Source organism: Microcebus murinus, chromosome 1 (assembly GCF_040939455.1).
Source record: "Microcebus murinus isolate Inina chromosome 1, M.murinus_Inina_mat1.0, whole genome shotgun sequence".
In the NCBI taxonomy this organism is placed as follows: Eukaryota; Metazoa; Chordata; class Mammalia; order Primates; family Cheirogaleidae; genus Microcebus; species Microcebus murinus.
The window spans coordinates 144,720,850-144,738,427 of NC_134104.1; the positions used below are offsets into that span (position 1 = coordinate 144,720,850).

Genomic DNA, 17,578 nt, shown 5'->3' on the forward strand with positions numbered 1-17,578 from the left:
GCGCGGTGGCTCACGCCTGTAATCCTAGCACTCTGGGAGGCCGAGGCGGGCGGATTGCTCGAGGTCAGGAGTTTGAAACCAGCCTGAGCAAGAGCGAGACCCCCGTCTCTACTATAAATAGAAACAAATTAATTGGCTAACTAATATATATAGAAAAAATTAGCCGGGCATGGTGGCACATGCCTGTAGTCCCAGCTACTCGGGAGGCTGAGGCAGGAGGATTGCTTGAGCCCAGGAGTTTGAGGTTGCTGTGAGCTAGGCTGACACCATGGCACTCACTCTAGCCTGGGCAACAAAGCGAGACACTGTCTCAAAAAAAAAAAACAAACAAAAAAAAAACCTACTCCTCAGAGTCTTGGAAAGAGAGATAGGAGAGGGAAAAAAAAGAGAAAAAGGTAGAAGGAGAGAGTAAGAATTTGCCTTCCTACCTTGTCCCCATCTGCCCAGTTTCTTAACCATTCACCTTACCTCCTCCACCCCCCCCCAACTGACCACGGTTATTTGTTCCTTATGAGTCCATTCAGATTTTTTTAATGTACTTACAAGCAAAGATAGAGTATAGATTTTTTGTTTTTTTCTTTTATATGCAAAAGGTAACCTACTATACACACTATTCTGCACCTAGTGTTTTTCCCTCTTCATTCATAGATGGCATCCTTATTCTTTTTATAGCCGTATAATACTCCATTGTTCTAATGATGGATAAACCATTATTTATGTACTCAGTCCCTTTTTGATGGACATTTAGGTTCTTTCCAATCTCTTATTATTACTGCAATAACTAACCCCGTGCATTGTCATTTTGTCTGCATGCAAATACACTTTAGGACAAATTTCTAGAAATGGAACTATAAAGATAACTGGTACTATGCATTTGTAATTTTTAACAAATCTTGCCAAGTTGCCCTCTGTAAGGGCTGTGCTGGTTCTACTTGATGTATTTGCAACGGTTTTCTGAAGATGGAACGTGCTTTGATGGTTTCTTATTTCCTATCTCTGCATATTCCTTTACTGAACAAATATTACCCAGTAACAGCTAGGTCCCAAGTGCTTTTCTGAGGCCCTGGAGACACAGCCATGAACAAAGCAGACACAGATCCCTTCCCTAACACTGCTATGGTGAGACAGAGAAGTGGAGGACTAAGGGTGGCCTGAGATACACTTTCCTGCTCATTTACAGCCAGAGCCACCAACTCAGATGCCACACAGGGAAGTTAAACGTGTGAAGAAGGCCAGCAGTGAGAGGTCAGGGAGCATCGGGGACCTGCCTACAGGTGGCTGTTGCTTCTCTGCTCTCCACTGTGAGGTCATGTGGAAAGAAAAGGCCCATGCGACAGAGCTTCCCAATTTTCAAGAGAAACCGGAAATCCAGATTTTCTTGTGATGTCTCTCCATTTTAAATGTTGGAAACTCATTAAAAAAAAAAAATTTTTTTTTTTTTTTGAGACATAGTCTCACTCTATTGCCCGGGCTAGAGTGCCAAGGCGTCAGCCTAGCTCACAGCAACCTCAAACTCCTGGGCTAAAGGGATCCTCCTGTCTCAGCCTCCAAGGTAGCTGGGACTACAGGCATGCGCCACCATGCCCAGCTAATTTTTTCTATATATTTTTATATAGAGAAAATATATTATTTACATTTCTATATATTTTTAGTTGGCCAATTAATTTCTTTCTATTTTTAGTAGAGACAGGGTCTCGCTCTTGCTCAGGCTGGTTTCGAACTCCTGACCTTGAGCGATCCTCCCGCCTCGGCCTCCCAGAGTGCTAGGATTACAGGCGTGAGCCACCGTCCCTGGCATTCATTCAAAATTTTGAGAACACTTTTTGAGGACAGTTTGTTTTTTGTTTTTTTTACTGATGTTAGACAAGTTGATACCACAGTTTATATGGGAAAATAAACATGCAGGAATATCTAGGAAAATACTGAGGGGAAAAAAAACTGTAATGGGGGTTGGAGAGTAACCCTAGTACACATGAAAACATACATACTATAGGGAGAAGGAGAAGGAGGCAGGCCAGCAGAAAGTAAAATAAAATTAGATTTTAAAAACATACTATAAAGCCTCTATAATTAAAACAGCGTGGTATTGATGCATGAATAGACCAGCACAATGGAATAAAAAGCCCAGAAATCAACCTAACTACATATCGAAAATTAATATACAATGAAGGTGGCATCTCAAATCACTAGGGTAAAGATTGACTGTTTAATAAATGGTACTAGGACAATGGGTAGCCATGGAACAAAGATAAAACCAGATCCTTATTTGACACCACCAAGGGAATAAACTCCAAGTGAGTCAGAGGTCTAACTGTAAAAGATGAACCCATACAGATAATAGAAGAAAACATGGATGGAGTCCTACATAACCTGGGGCATGGAGAAAGGCTTTCTAACTATGACTTAAAATCTGGTGGCAATAAAAGAACAGACTGATAAATTTGACTATATAAAACTAAAAAATGTTTTCTTAGCAAAAAAACAAAAAACAACACCATAAGCAAAGTCAAAAGACAAATGAAAAAATGGGGGAAAATATTTGCAATCTGTCACAGATAAAGGGCCAATATCCTTAACATAGAAAAAAATTTAAAAAATGGGACAGGTGAGTTTTTTTTTAAAAGCCAATCAAAAAAATAGGCAAAAGACATAACAGATAATTCACTAGAAAAATATATTAAAATGGACTTAAACATATGAAAATATGTTCAATTCATATCATAAGAGAAATACAAATTTAAGCTATGCTGAGATACCATTTCTTTCCCAGCAGGTTAGCAAAAATGTTTAATGTAACAGCACGTTGAATGGTCAGGCTGAGGGAAAGTGGCACTCTCAGACATTGCTGGTAGAAATGCAAATGGAGACAACCTTTCTGGGACGAAATTGTTTTTCTTTTGACTCAATTTTCCAGGAATTTACCCTTAAGATGTTTTTCCAACAACAGAAAAAGTACGTATTGCAGCATTGTTTGTAATACCAAATTCTGGAAACAAACTAAATGCCATACATGGAAGCCTAGTTGAATAAACTATGGAAAATCCACATAATGGAATACTGCACAGTGGTTAAAAAAAGAATTAGGAAGATCTCTATGAACTGCGTAGAGTGATTTGCAGGCCATACTGGAGAAATGAAAATAGAAAGGTACAAATGAGTATCTATTGTATGCTACCATTTCTGCAAAAAATGAAAAATAATAATATATACATGTGTCTGCTATTTTTATAGAATAAAAAAAAAACAGGAAGGAAAAAGCAGACACTAATGAGAGTGATTACCTAAAAGTGGTAGGGCCCAAGCCCGGCAGGGAGGATGGTGGAGCGGGGGTGCAGTACAAAGGCCAGTCACCCTTCTGTGATGATACCTTTCTGCATAGTTTGGACTTCTGGAACCATCTTAGTGTTTCACTAAAATACAACAAGGGCTGGGTGCAGTGGCTCACACTTGTAATTCCAGCACTTTGGAAGGCTGAGACAGGAGGATCTCTTGAGGTCAGGAGTTTGGAACCAGCCTGGGCGATATAGGGAGATCTAGTCTCTACAAAAAGAAAAAAAAAATTAGCTGGGCATGGTGGTATACACCTGTATTTCTAGCTACTCAGGAGGCTGAGGCAGAAGGAACGCTTGAGCCCAGGAATTTGAGGTTACAGTGAGCTATGAGCATGCTACTGCACTCTAGCCTGGGTGACAGAGTGAGACCTTGTCTCTAAAAAAATGAAAATTAAAAAATAAATCAACAAGGGTGGGGTAAACACTAAAATAGAATACCAACACAAAAGTAAAATGACCCTAATTTGGAGGTGAAGGAACCAACCCAAGTAACATTTGAATAAAGTATTTTGACAAAAGGCAAAGAGAAGTATAAACAAATATTGGACTCTACTTATTGGGTTGAGTTTTTTGCAGTGGAATGGGTTAATGATTCTGAAGCTACTTTCTGGGCATGCTAAGACTGAGTACTACATATAAATAATATATTGTGGATAATAAGAGTCAAGTTTTACTATATATAAATAATATACTGTGGATAACGAGAGAAGGCAGTTACAAATATGGCAAGAGAGGAGACTGTGCTGAACCACGTGGTATTAGATAGGGATTTGAGGTGTCCCTATAAACTCATAGTTTTAGTAGCTTGAATATAGATAGATGATATGATAGGTTGATCGATAATATAGATGCAGATAGATAAATTAATACAGATAGGTGATAGATAAATAGATCAATTTGTATAGCTGTGTCCACCAAGGGAGCCTAGAATCAATGACACTGCAGTAGCACAGCACATCCAGCACCCAGATGTTGGTTTCTGAATACTATTCTCCACTAAAAAGAATCAAGGATCCTTAGAGAAATAACTGATACCAGGGCTGGTGCAAGGAAAAGACAATGTGAGCCTGGAGTATCTTGCTATACCAAAGAGTAAGGAAGAGCTTAAAGAATAATTTAGGGGACATATCACAGGCACACAAAGATCAACGTGAACAAACTCCCACTGACCAAACTGGGAATATCTGATAGCAATAACTGATCAAGGCAGGAATCATCAACCGATGCTAAAGCTAGAGCGTAAATGTTTGATGAGAATAAGGGTTTTTACATCATCTCAAAGTACCCCCCCCATGCACGCACAAAATGTTTTTTAATTACAAAGGGAAACAAACAAAGGGATAACATTTACAGTGAAGAAACCTTAGAGACTCTGCCTTAACCAAGCGATCAAAGTTAACATTACCAATAGTGCCACAAAGCAATATCACCTGCCTCCTCATGTGATGCCTTGGTCCTCACAACATCCCTCCTGGAGTGTCCTTGCCAAAAATGCATAATCTGAATCTAACTGTGAGGAAACAACAGCCAACCCCATATTAAGGAGTATTTCCCAAAATAAGTGGCATGGACTCCTCAAAACAGTCAAGATCGTGAAAGACAAAGAAAGAGGAATTGTTTCAGATATAAGGAAACTGAAGAAACAGGACAACATAATCTTAAATTGGACCCTAGACCAGAAAACATAAATTTTTCCTTTCGCTATCAAAGACAGAACAGGCCAATTGGTGAAATGAGAATAGGGTCTGTAGATTAGATAATAATACTGTATGCATGTTGATTTCTTGATTTGATCATTGTATTGTGGTTGGTTATATAAGAGACTATCCTTGTTTGTTAGGAAATTTTGAACTGTTGAGGGTAAGTCTGCAGCTTCCTCTCAAATGGTTCAAATAATAACATAGGAGAATAAAAAGTTAACACTTGGGGATTCTAGTTAAAAGGTATGTAGGAATTCTTTATTCTTACAATGTTTCTGTAAGTCTGTAATTATTTTAAAAAAGAAAGAAAACCCATTGTGAGAGTCTGTACTATACAGGCAAAACCAAAAAAACAACAAGAACAATAACAAACCGTGTCTGTGAGAGCATGGGCTGGTGGGGTGGACTTCACTGCCAGTTTGCAGTCTGATTTAGAGCTGTTTTCTTGAGTTGATTCTGAGTGAGGTCTTGCTGATAACCACTGTTGCCAGGGCTGGAGAATGCTTTGCTGCATCTGGAACTTTTAAACCAGCTTAGCACCAGCGAGGAAGCAGAGACAGCCCTTATATAAATAACCAATTTGACAACAAAGCAGTTTAAATCTGCCGGCAGCCCCAGTCCTCCTCGGAGATGACTGCAGGGCCGTGGTCCAGACAGTCCTCCCCCACGGAAGTCCTGCACTTCATTAGCTGCCTTGGAGAGGTGCGAGAGATCTGGCTTCCTGGTTTCTGGTCTCAGCCATTCACAGCGCTAGAGGCTACCTAATCATCTTTCAGAACCTCACTGTTGAAGGAAAAAAAATGTTTGTATAAATAAAAGGGAAAAAAAAAAAGAAACTTTAAAGTTGAATGAATGAAGTTATGGAGGAAGAAAAATGCGTGTCAATATTGGAAAGGGAGATGTTGTTCTTGGCATATCAAGCTTTCCTGTGCAGGAAGGAGAAAGTAGTGAGCAGCAGGGCCTTCTAAAGGGGCCCCTGTGCAGCATATAAGAGGGTCACATCTAGGGTGCCGCCCAATCTGCCAGAGCCAGGATGTGTTAAAGCAGTTTACAGACTGATCTGAGGCCCATTCATGCTACTTCTCCCTTCCCAGACTGCCATCACTCTTTACTGCTTATTAATAAGTCCAAAGGCCAAGGGGAGCACAGGCCAGCACAAAGCACGAAGCACTAAGCTCAGAGGAGGAGTTTCCCTGATGATCTGGGCCTTAAGAGGCTGGAAAGAGTTATTCAAGGTAAAGAGCAGGGAACAGCATTCTTGGCAGAGGGACAAGCATATGCAAAGGAGAGGCATGATAGATATGACATAACTTTGGGCCTGTGTCTTAATCTCTTGCCATTTCCTCTGATCGCTTCATCTCTCTCTCTGGGAACAGTCCAACAGATATGCAGTTAGGAGTCGTGAATTTAGCTGCCTGAGGACATGGCAGCCCAGTGAACACAGATCTAGTAGATACTGGGTTTCAGGACTCACTATCCCGAATGCAGGAAGTGTCTGTCTCAGCCCCTGATCATGTGCTACTCGCCCCAGATAAACACATTTCCACCCAGGCTGAGGAGGTTTTATTAATTATTATGTTTATTCCAGAGCAATTTTCTGGATTGCTGTCAATGCCATCCCTTCTTCAGAAAATCAAGGAGAATCATTTTCTGACCCCTGCCGTATTAAGCACAGTGTGCAACAGTGGTGGGAGCTTAAAGTCAAGATCTGGATTCTCCTTGTTAAGGATTTGCCCTATAACCTTGACCCAGACACTAGCCAGTCATTGCCAGCTCAGCTTCATGACTGAGCAAGTCACTCAACCACACCGGGCCTGCTTCCTCATCTGTAGAATGGTACTATTCATTTCTGTCCCACAGAGAGGTTGTGATGACCGGTGAAGACAGACCCCTGTGACAGGGCTGGACGCATCTCCCGGTGCCTTAGTCTCTGCCCAAAGCAGGAGGCAGGTGTGGGGTCTTCTCTACACCTCTGGAAACACTTTCCCCGTCCACAGCTGGTGGGACCGGGGCAGGCCCACCTCTGACAGTTGTGGGGTGAGAGAACAGCAGAGGCCAATTCTCTATGCCATGGGGCTTTTCCTCATTCCACCCAATCTACACCAGGAAACTGCAACAAAACCTGAGGCAGAAAGACCAGGTTTGAATTTTAAAAGATCAGATTCCTTGGGGTGCTGCAGGGGAGCATGACGGCACAGCGAGAGCCGGGTTGGGCTCCCGGTCCCCAGCCTGCCCCCCATCTCTCCCCGGCACACTGGCCCCACACTTGTGCCCATGGGATAGGAAATCCCAGGGTCCCAGGTGTCCAAAGGGTGTTCTAGAACAGGGCAGGTGGATGCACAGACTTCAGGTAGCCACTTGCCCTTGTGTCCTACAAAGTCCTCATCCCATGGAGAAGGGAACAGCTGGACAAGGGCTGGAATGAGGACTTCTAAAGCCCCAGGCCCAGGGCAAAAAGCCCCTCTTCTTCGGGTCTAGCAACAACACTGGGGTAGGATTGGACATCTAAACAGCCCCCACGTTGACCAGCCAGTGAGCCATGAGGTGGCCTGGCATGAGGAGCTGCCCAGAGAGGATGACTGTGGCAGACTGTAATGTCCAAGACTGGCCACCACAACCTTTCCACTCACAGGCTCTTCTGTCACTGTGCCACACCTCTGCAAGGGGTGGAGTCTGCTTCTCCTGCCCCTGAACCTAAATGGGACTTTGTGATTGCCTTGTTATACTCCCAGATCCCAAGAGAAGGGGGTGTGCCATGCTCTGGGAGGGGGGGGCACACGGGGAAGCTTTGGGGTTGGTGAGAAAGCTAAGGGAGAAAGGGGGGCTATGGCGACAGCCTTTATTGTGGTGTCTATGGAAAGAAACAGATGAGATGGGGCAAGCAGGTTCAGGATTAGCCAGTTTAAATAATTGCAGTGAGCTCTAGGGTACAGGAACTGGCCACAGTTGTCTGGTATCTGGCCCTGGGGTGACTAGGGCAGGGGAATGGTGGCCCTGGAGTGGAAGAGCTTGGTAAAGGCACAGGTGGCTGGGAGCACAGGCTCTGTGATTGGTCGGTTTGCATATGAAAGACACCCTCACAGGTGAGTTGTGTGCTATCTCTAGGAATCAGCTCCCCCTGAAGGGGGGCAGTAGGTCCAAGGTCAACAAGGGCCCAAGATGTCAGAACATCAGCAGGGGTCCTCAAACTACAGCCCGTGGCCAGCTGAGGACATTTATCCAGCCCTCTGGGTGTTTTTGCTGCCGCTGCCTGTCCTGCTTAGCAGCCGACTCCTCTGGGCCCACAGTGCGCATGTGTGGAATGTGCGCCGCGCTCTCCAACGGTCTGAAGGACGATGAACTGGCCCTCTGTTTAAAAAGTTTGAGTACCCCTGCATCAGAGTATAGAAAATAAACAGCCCGACAACCCAGAGGCCTCAGCTGACAGCCAGCATCAACTACGACCTGAGAAAAAATGAGAAAGTGAGCCTTCGGGGGATTCCGGCTCCCGGACTTCTAGCAGCCCAGGTAGCACCATGCAAAGCAGAGATGAACTGTCCCCACCATGCCCTGCCCGAATTACAGATTCATAAGCATATAAATATTTTTGTTTTAGAGTCACTAAGTTTTGGGGGTAATTGTTTATATAACCACAGTAACTTGACAAAATGGTAATGAACTAAGCCAAACAGATTCTCTCTCTCTCTCTCCTGAATTTAAACTGGGATAATTAGTGAGCTGCTAACAGGAGGACGGGTGGTTAGACTCAAAGAGAAGCAGCGATGGAAGATGCGGCTGAGTCATGTTCTTGACAAATGACTTGTCTGGAGTAACAGGCGTTCTGTCTGAAGTGGCCTTGGTCACTGAATGGCCCAGTTTCCTGAGGTCAGCTGGTCATCGCTGAGGCCTGCCAGGCGGTGGGTTTCTCCATGGTCTGAGCTGAGTTCCTGTGAGGCCTTGGGTGGGCAGAGACCCCCGTCCAGCTCCCTCATGCCGGCCCTTCCCCAACACGGTCTCCATTCCCTGCAGCCGAGGGAGGCTCTCACCCCCGGGGACACATGGCCCCCAGCCAGAGCTTGGTGTGCACAGTCAGCAGGCAGGATGGGTGACACCCACTCCCCTTCATTTCTCCTACCAAGAGCCATCAGGGACTCACAGACACAATAAATTTTAAAAAGCCTTGTGAATTCTCAAGATCTCTCCAAATCCATGTCGCTAATATCTTTATTTCTCCAAAACATTTTCTTTTAATGTTTTAAAAATAATTTTGAATGGAATGTCCAGAAATTTTGCTCCCTTGGTCCCGTCTATAAGCTCAGACCAGGACAGGGGCTGCATTCCGCTTTGCACTCATTCCAGGGCCTTCCGGGCAACAGACCGTCATTGGCATGTTCCTGCCTGGAAAAGTAAGGCCCAGAGAAAGGATGTCACTTGCCTGTTGCCTCCTCAGCCCAGGGTCCCTGCAGGCCTCCTTCTCCACCCACCCCGGCCCGGCACTCAAGTGTGGGTCACAGGGAGTGTCTCCCACGGCCAGGGTGGGATCAGAGGCAGACTGGGTAGACAATGGCAGTTCCTTGGTGCTAAGAGCCCCTTTTAGGAAGTGGGTTTAGCAGTGTATGTGGGGAGAGGGACCGTGCGTATCGGGCCACCTGAGTGCGTGTGCTAAGGGCAATTAAGGAGGAATGTGTGCATGTGTGTGGAGGGCGGGGAGAGTGGAATCAGGAGACAGACTGATTTACGGTGGTGTTATTTTTTTTCTGTATTCTCGCCTACCCCGGTCCCCAGCCCTCTCTTGATCCAGGCGTCTGGGAAATTTGTGTAAAAAGTAGAAATTGCCTGCAAACACTCCCTTGCTCTCATCTGTGATCACGTTTATGGGGGAGGCTCTGAGAACCTGTCCAAGAGCAAGAGGGGCGCCGAAGGGTAGGGTGGTGCTTGTCAGGGTGGGACCTACAGGGCCAGGGAGGGAGGGACAGGCAGTGCCAACGTGGAGAAACCGGCCTGGGCAGAGACAGCCTCATCACGTGTGTGCCTGTGTGCTGGCATGTATGTGAGCCCATGTACAAATGAGCATGTAGCTGCATGCTACATGTACGTCTGTGACCAGACCTACTGGCAGAATAGCTCCTCGGCCTGGCCAGGGCCCCGCCCGTGCCGGTGGTGCCAGCAAGAGGTGCAGCTACAGCAGCCTCCTGTCACAGCTGACGCTGAAGGTAGCAGGCTTCCCAGATGGGACTGCACACACACGCACGTGGACCTCTCTAACATACACACAGGCACGCGGTTTAGCACACGTAGTTTGGCTCTTCCTCTTTGCCAGCAGCCAGGGGTGACGGGTGGCACAGAACTCATGCCACAGGCTGTCCCCATGTCTGGGTCTGTCTGCCTCAGCTCTGACACAGCCTCTGCAGGCACAGGCCAGGGAATAAAGGGGGTACCTGTGCCTGGGGAGCCTGGGTGAGAGAGGCCATGGATGCCAGCAGCCAAGCAAGGTAGCCCCCACCAGCCTGGCCAGGTGACACCTGGTACCTAACATATAGGAAACTCATCAAAGGGAAAATCCACATGGGGACTAAAAGTGCGGGGTCCCACCTCAAAGGGCTCAATGGCTCCAGAGTCACCAAACCAACTTGAGACTCTGTGACCCCTGCCCTTTCGGGAGCCAGCACCAGTGGGCTGAGGGCACACAGGGCTGTCCTGCCCCCTCCGCTCCAGGGCATTCCTTTGTAACAGGGTTTCAGGGTGCCCTGTCCTCCCCCCGACCAGGGCTCTCAGGGAAGACCTGAGACAGGGCTATGTCTTCTTTTTGTACCCAAGTTCTCTGGGTAGGGCAGATCTGTAATTTGGAGGTACAGGGGAAGTGGCAGGGGTGTCCTTCTCCAGGAAGGCTTCTTGGGTTTCTTAGTACCCTGAGAATGTTCCAGCTCAGCCCCAAGGCCCCAGAGTCTATCTTAGACCAGACTGTGTCTTGCTTTCAAATTACCCAAACGCTTCCTGACACTTATGGCAGCTGTCCTTTTCTCTCTGTGCTCAAGACCCCAGCTGACTGCCCTTCCCTCCTTCACCAGCAGCCACTCCACCTTTTCATCTCCCTCGCCAAGACTGGCTTCCATGTGGGGCACGTCAATCCAGTTCCCCTGCTTTCTACCCCCTCCAGACAGGAACACGGGCCCTCACATTCCTGGGTGATTTTCTGCTAATGCCCTGGGGAAAGCTGAACAAGAGTACAAATCATGACAGCTAGATAAAGTGAGAGACATTACCGAGCCCTCTCAGGCTATAGTGTACCCCAAGGAGCTGGCAGGGAGTGAGGCCTTCCATGTCCAGTTGGACACATGGGAAGGACCTTACCACATGGTGGCCACCAGGGGGCGGGCTACACCTGCTGGACCACCGACCCACTGGGGGGCCTTATTCTGGGGAGTGTCTGCAGGTGGGAAGGATGGTGTACACAGGCCCCACCTGGGGACAGGTAGAGAACATCCCTGGCAATGAGGGCAGAGGGAGAAGACTGCTAGGAAGCCCCAGTTGTCTGTGGACATAGGCATTTGATTGGAAGAATCCAGGTGAGATGGGGAGAGACAGCCTTGGTAAGGAAGGGTCAGGATGTTGAGGAAGGAAGAAGGGGTGTAGAGGGCAAAAGAATGAGCTGTTGGGGACCCTTTACAGATGATGTCTTGGGGCAACCAGAGTGGGGAAGACAAGGTACCTGGGGTTGTGAGGACATCCTCCACTTTTCCTAATAACTTGATCCTCTTGGTCATGGGGAGAGGCAGCTGGAGTTCACATCCTTGCACTAGGGACCTTGACCTCCCTGCTTCTGATGTGCCACTTGCAGACCACTCTAGCCCAGGCATGTAACCGTGATTTGGTTGCATGAATCAACATAGTCCCCACTGTTGCTTAAGCTGGTTTGAGTTTTGACTTCAACCTACCCATCTGAAGTAGTTTCTTAAGGCATACCTGTTTCTTGCTCAAGAAGTAACAATGGCTTCAGATTACCCTCAGGTTCAATTCCCAACCCAGCCTCTCCTCCACACTACGTCCTGCTGCTCCTCAGATGCAGCCCGCTCTGGGACACTATGGATGGAAACGTCCTCTCACTCAGAGAACCGAGGGCTCTGAAAATGACTTTGTTAGCATCATCTCCTCTGTGGGGACTCCCTGGACTGCCAGAATAAATTAGTTCTACTCTGTGCCACCCTCTGATTATTCCTCTGCCTCCTCCACTAGGCTGTGAGCCCCTTAAGGGCACTTTGTCTACTGCATTTGGCCCAGGCCCGGCACACTGAAGGCACCTAATACATACCTGGTATGGGTGTGGCACGGCCTGCCTGGGCTAGCACAGGCCTCTTTGGAGCTGATTTGAGGCTCTGGGCCTGGTTCCCAGTAGGAGGGAAGAGCTGCTGCCCAAGGTGACCCCAAGAGCCAGGCCTGTGAACAGGCTCAGGTTTGTATCCACTTGACTAACCACCAGGAATCTCTGCCCACATCCTAATTCTGCTCTTTTACTAATCGATCTGCTGTCTTAAGGCCCAGCTCTGAAAGAAGGTGCTGGGAAGACTGAGCCAGAGGCACGTGAAGCTAGAGACAGAGACACAGACCAAGAGATGAGTCTGAGTAATGGACACCCAGAACTTGAGACTGAGATGCATACAGAGAGGAGGCAGAGCAGAACAAGAAACAGAGCTTGGAGGGGGAGATTCAAAGATGGAAAGCAGGGCAGGAGCATGACGGGGAATGACAGATCCAGACAGCATCTCACAGGGCCCTCCACTCTGCCTGGGCCCCCAAGCTAAGAAAGTTGGGGGGGGCATTTCCTTCTTGCTCACCCCTTACTCCTCAAGCCCAACCCATAGGCAAGACTTGTCCATCCTCCTTTCAAAATGTGTCTGGAATCTCACTAGCTCTCTCCATCCCCACAACTACCATCACCTCCTTTCTGTATTAATGCAACATCTTCTATGGCTTCTCTGCTTCCTGCACTGCCTCAGACCCAATCTGTTAGTCAGCAGGAATTTTCTAAACACGTATCTGATTATGTCATTCCCATGGCCCCCAAAATAGAGCCCAGATGCCTTTCCTGGTTTCTAAGGCTTTGTGTGATCCGAGCGCTGCTCAGCACCAGAGCTCTAAGCCCCAGCCATTGCAGACTTTTCCCAGAGCTTGCTCTTCTTGCTTCTAAGCCTGGGAACATGCTGCTGCTCCTTCTACCTGGAACACCCATTCTGTACTGCCCCTCCCCAGTTCCCTTTTCCTCAAATCAGCATGGCACTTGGATCTCAATGCCCAGTGCTCCTTCCTCAGGGCCAGCCTCTCCCTATCTTCAACCTCCACCCAGCACTCCCAGAGCAGTCTTCCCCAGCTCCCACCTTTGAGTCCAAGTGTTCCCTCCCACACCGGAGCTCTACCAGAGACTCCAGCCTCGGTTGCCCTTACCAGTTCCTTCCATCTTCTTCTCTGCTCCTGTCCTCGGCCCCTTGGAGTTGTGCTTCCCAGGCTCGGGTCCCCCTACCCTTGGCACCCCAATCTCTGCTCCCTTGCTCTTTGCAGCACTTTCTTTCTAGAGTCATAGTCTTTCTTTTATTTTCCATTTGCCTTTTCTAAAAAAAAAAAAAAAATCTTATCCACTACTTTTCTATTTAAATAAAAAATAATTTAAAGAAAACCATTAAACCTGTCCTTGTACAGGTGGTACATGGACACTACATGATGGGAGTTTTGAAAATACAATTTCCACCACACTTTGGTCCTCTGTCCTGATTCCCTTGGACCCCTATTTTACTGTTTCTGGACATCCCTCTCTGGGGCTTGATGTCCTTTGGTCTCTAATGGCTGGCACCTGTCCTCAGGTCACCAGGGCTACTTTGCTCACATTCCCAGAGAGCCTCAAAGTACCTTGAGGCTTAAGGACCCCCAGGACAGCCCTTAGCTATGCCTGACTTGTGTGAGATAATAGCTCCATTCACGAATCCTTTTTTTTTTTTTTTTTTTGAGACAAAATCTCACTTTGTTGCCCAGGCTAGAGTAAGTGCTGTGGCGTCAGCCTAGCTCACAGCAACCTCAATCTCCTGGGCTCAAGCAATCCTCCTGCCTCAGCCTCCCAAGTAGCTGGGACTACAGGCATTCGCCACCATGCCCGACTAATTTTTTGTATATATATTTTTAGTTGGTCAATTAATTTCTTTCTATTTTTGGTAGAGGCAGGGTCTCACTCAGGCTGGTTTTTGAACTCCTGACCTTGAGCAATCCGCCCCCTCAGCCTCCCAGAGTGCTAGGATTATAGGCGTGAGCCACCACGCCCAGCCTAATCCTCATTTTGGACAACTCTAAGATCCCCAGTGTCTAGAACAGAACCTTGCACATAAAAGGCACTCATTAAATGTTGAATGAACACATGTAGCCAAATATATCAATCTTATCCTTTGTAATTTGTGAAGTTTCTGTCACTCTTAGTTAGGCCTTTCTCATCCAAGGTCAAAAAGCCCTTACCCATATTTGTTTTTTAATATTTATCTGATCTATCTTGAATATGCTGTAAAGACTGAGGTGCAGATATATTTTCATGGCTAATCAGTTGTCCCAACAATTCTTGAATCTTTCCTTCATCTGTAAAACCAAGATGCTGTGTTATCTAAGACTTTTTCAGTGAGGTATTATGTAATCATTTATAATGGTAGTTATAGTGATTATGTTATCACATGGAGAAACACTAACCTTGTAATTTTAACTATTTCTTATAGCTACATAAAAATTATGTCAGCATAAAGGCAAGGACTGGGAGAAATGGAGGAAATTAGAGATTGATTTAAGAATGGTGATAGGGGCTGGGCGTGGTAGCTCACGCCTATAATCCTAACACTCTTGGCCTCTGGGAAGGCAGGAAGATCACTTGAGCTCAGGAGTTGGAGACTAGCCTGTGCAAGGGTGAGACCCTCTCTCTACTAAAAATAGTAAAAATTAGCCAGGTGTGGTGGTGCATCTGTAGTCCCAGGTACTTGGGAGGCTGAGGCAGGAGGATCGCTTGAGCCCAGGAGTCTGAGGTTGCTGTGAGCCAGGCTGACGCCACGGCACTCTAGCCTGAGCAACAGAGTAAGACTCTGTCTCAATAAAAAAAAAAAGGTGATGGGGTATGGGTGATATATTTCTATTAATATTTATGAAATAAATAATAAATTGAACATTTGAATGAGTCAAATATTTTATTTCTATTAATATCTATGAAATAAATAAATTGAACATTTAAATAAACAGCATATGGGAGGAACAAGGACATAAAAGATAACAGGCTGCTTTGAGCCTTAGCTAAGTGAACAAAACCTCTGGAAGTATCCCCTCATCCCTCCAAAAAGAGATCCAGCCCTCAAGCATGTGAATCAATGAGTACAAATGCTCTCATCACCTGTCATCAGTCTTCACTGCTGGACTATTTGGGATGCTTCATCAAACAGGCAGCAGAGATGCTGACCTCTGCCGTTATTTACCAAAAACTGTAGGAGAACCATATCCCCAGGCCCTCCCTACACAGCTATGTCTGGAAGATCCTTCTCTGACCCCTCAGAATTCAGAGAACATTGAGTTCACCAGGCCCCAGGCCAGCCCTCATACCAAATGTGAAGAGCATTAGAAGCTGGAACAAGAGAAGTCCTGGGTGCCATGAGGCCCTAATCTGGTCCATACTTGGGAGGATTAGGGAAGGCATGCTCTGGGAGCCCGGGCTACTTACAGTAGGAATTGGCTTCCTAACCAAAATGGCACTTCACTTCAACCTTCAGCCCCAGGCGACTCACTAAGGTCCCATAGGTGCCCTTAGGAAAGCAGCTACTCAATCGTGAGCACACCCCAACGGCAAGCGGCACCACCAAGACTAATGCCACTCGAGGTCCTCAATGCTGGGGCAAAATGCTCACCTCTCGTCTAATACCCACTTTTTACAGCGGTTCCCCTGAAGCTGGCTTTCCCACCTGCCTCAGCCACAGGAGCCCTCTCCCAGGGCTGTCTCCCACTCCTGGCTCCCCCAGGTACAGAGACTTCCGGAAGTATTCTTTAAAACTTTGGGGAGGCAGGCGACCTGGCCGCATCCAGCCCGGAGTTTTCATAGGATGCAGAGAAGTGAGGAAAGTCCCAGCCTAGCCTCCAGAAACCCACGCTGGTGTGAGGGGGCCGGACCTGCCCGCCAGGCCCGAAGTGCGCGCGCACCCCGGCGGGCGGAGGCAGAGCGCACTTCGCCGCAGGCCGCCCACTGAGCCCTGCCCACCTACGCCACGCTCCGCTGGCCCTCCCAAACCCACCTGATTGGTGGAGAGCGCGCGCGAGCGCTCCCGCCCCGCCCTAGGACCCGCCTCCCCGCGGCACTGCCCCGCCCCCTGGTTTACAGAGCTGCGAAAGTGGCTCGCAAGTTGCAACCGGAGGGCGCGGGTGCCAAAGGGCTCCGACTCTTCGAGGCTGAGGCGGCACTTTTCCGTCTCGCCCACGCGCTGGCTGTCGCCCCAGGCCTGACAGTGGCCAGCTGCACTGCACAAGCACAGTCTAAGCCCGGCTCTGCCCGCCACTTGCCTCTTCCGCTCCTCTGCCCTCAAAGCATTCCCCGGCCCCCTTGCTGCAGAGCACCCGGAAATGCCCATTGCACAGGCTCCCCTCGGCGTCGACAGCCTCACGTGCCAGGTGGTTGGCCCAGCTCCGCGGCCCGCCGGCCCGCATGCTCTGGGGCTGAGTGCTGATGCGGGCACCGCCGGCACCCGCACGCCCCGAGCCTCCGGCCCACTTCGCAGAGTCCCCCTAGCACAGACCACTCCTCCTTCCAGCTCACTCCTAAGCCCCTCAAACCAGAACCCCTCCGCCACCCCGCGCACCCCTAGGTCCCTCCGAACATACCCAACACTCCCCGGCTCTTCATCCCACCGGGGCCCCGCCCGGACCATTCCGTGGGCCGCCTCGGTGTAGGGACCACTCCTTAGCAGCCCCCCACCTCCACACACCGCTGCCCTCCGCGCCCACAAACCAGACTCCTCGGTTCCGGCGCCGGGACACCCCTCACCCCGCACCTCCCCCAAGACACCCTCACAGCACCCACCCCACAGGTCTACTCCCTTCTGCCTCCTCCCGGTAACTTCCCTCCTCAGGCCCCCTCCTCACTCCTGCCTCCATGCGATCCCTCCTTGGCCCCCACACTGCACACCCCTCCAAATCCTATCCCTACACCTGCGGGTGCCTGCTCAGCCCTCCCCGACGCGCCTCACCCCACCCATCTGCCCCAGACTCCTCCCCACATCCCTCACACCCCAGCCCCCCCACCCCTCACATGTACCTCCGGAACCCCTCCGGCGGCCCCTACACGCCAAGCCTTCACCCCAGTCAACTGCTCAGGACCCCCTCCGCCACGCGGACGCCCCCCACCGCCCTCCGCTCACCGCCTCCGCGTCGGCCCCGCACCCCTCTCCCCCCGGGCGAGCGGGCAGCGCCGGCGGCGGCGGAGGCCTGTCCCCGGGCCGGGACACACCCACCCGCCAGCCCTCCTTCTTTCCCTCCCTCCTTCCCTCCCTGTCTCCCGCCCTCCCGCCCTCGCTC

At 48.8% G+C, this 17,578-nt stretch overlaps 1 long non-coding RNA gene across 1 annotated transcript; it reads right to left on the reverse strand.

The window, feature by feature from the left end:
* Positions 1 to 9,217: 9,217 nt before the first annotated feature.
* Positions 9,218 to 17,506, reverse strand: LOC142872908 (uncharacterized). The gene is made up of 2 exons (XR_012920998.1): positions 17,422 to 17,506; positions 9,218 to 9,409 (listed from the first exon to the last, which is right to left on the reverse strand). It is a non-coding gene; the product is annotated as an uncharacterized LOC142872908 (long non-coding RNA).
* Between the last annotated feature and the right edge of the window lie 72 nt (positions 17,507 to 17,578).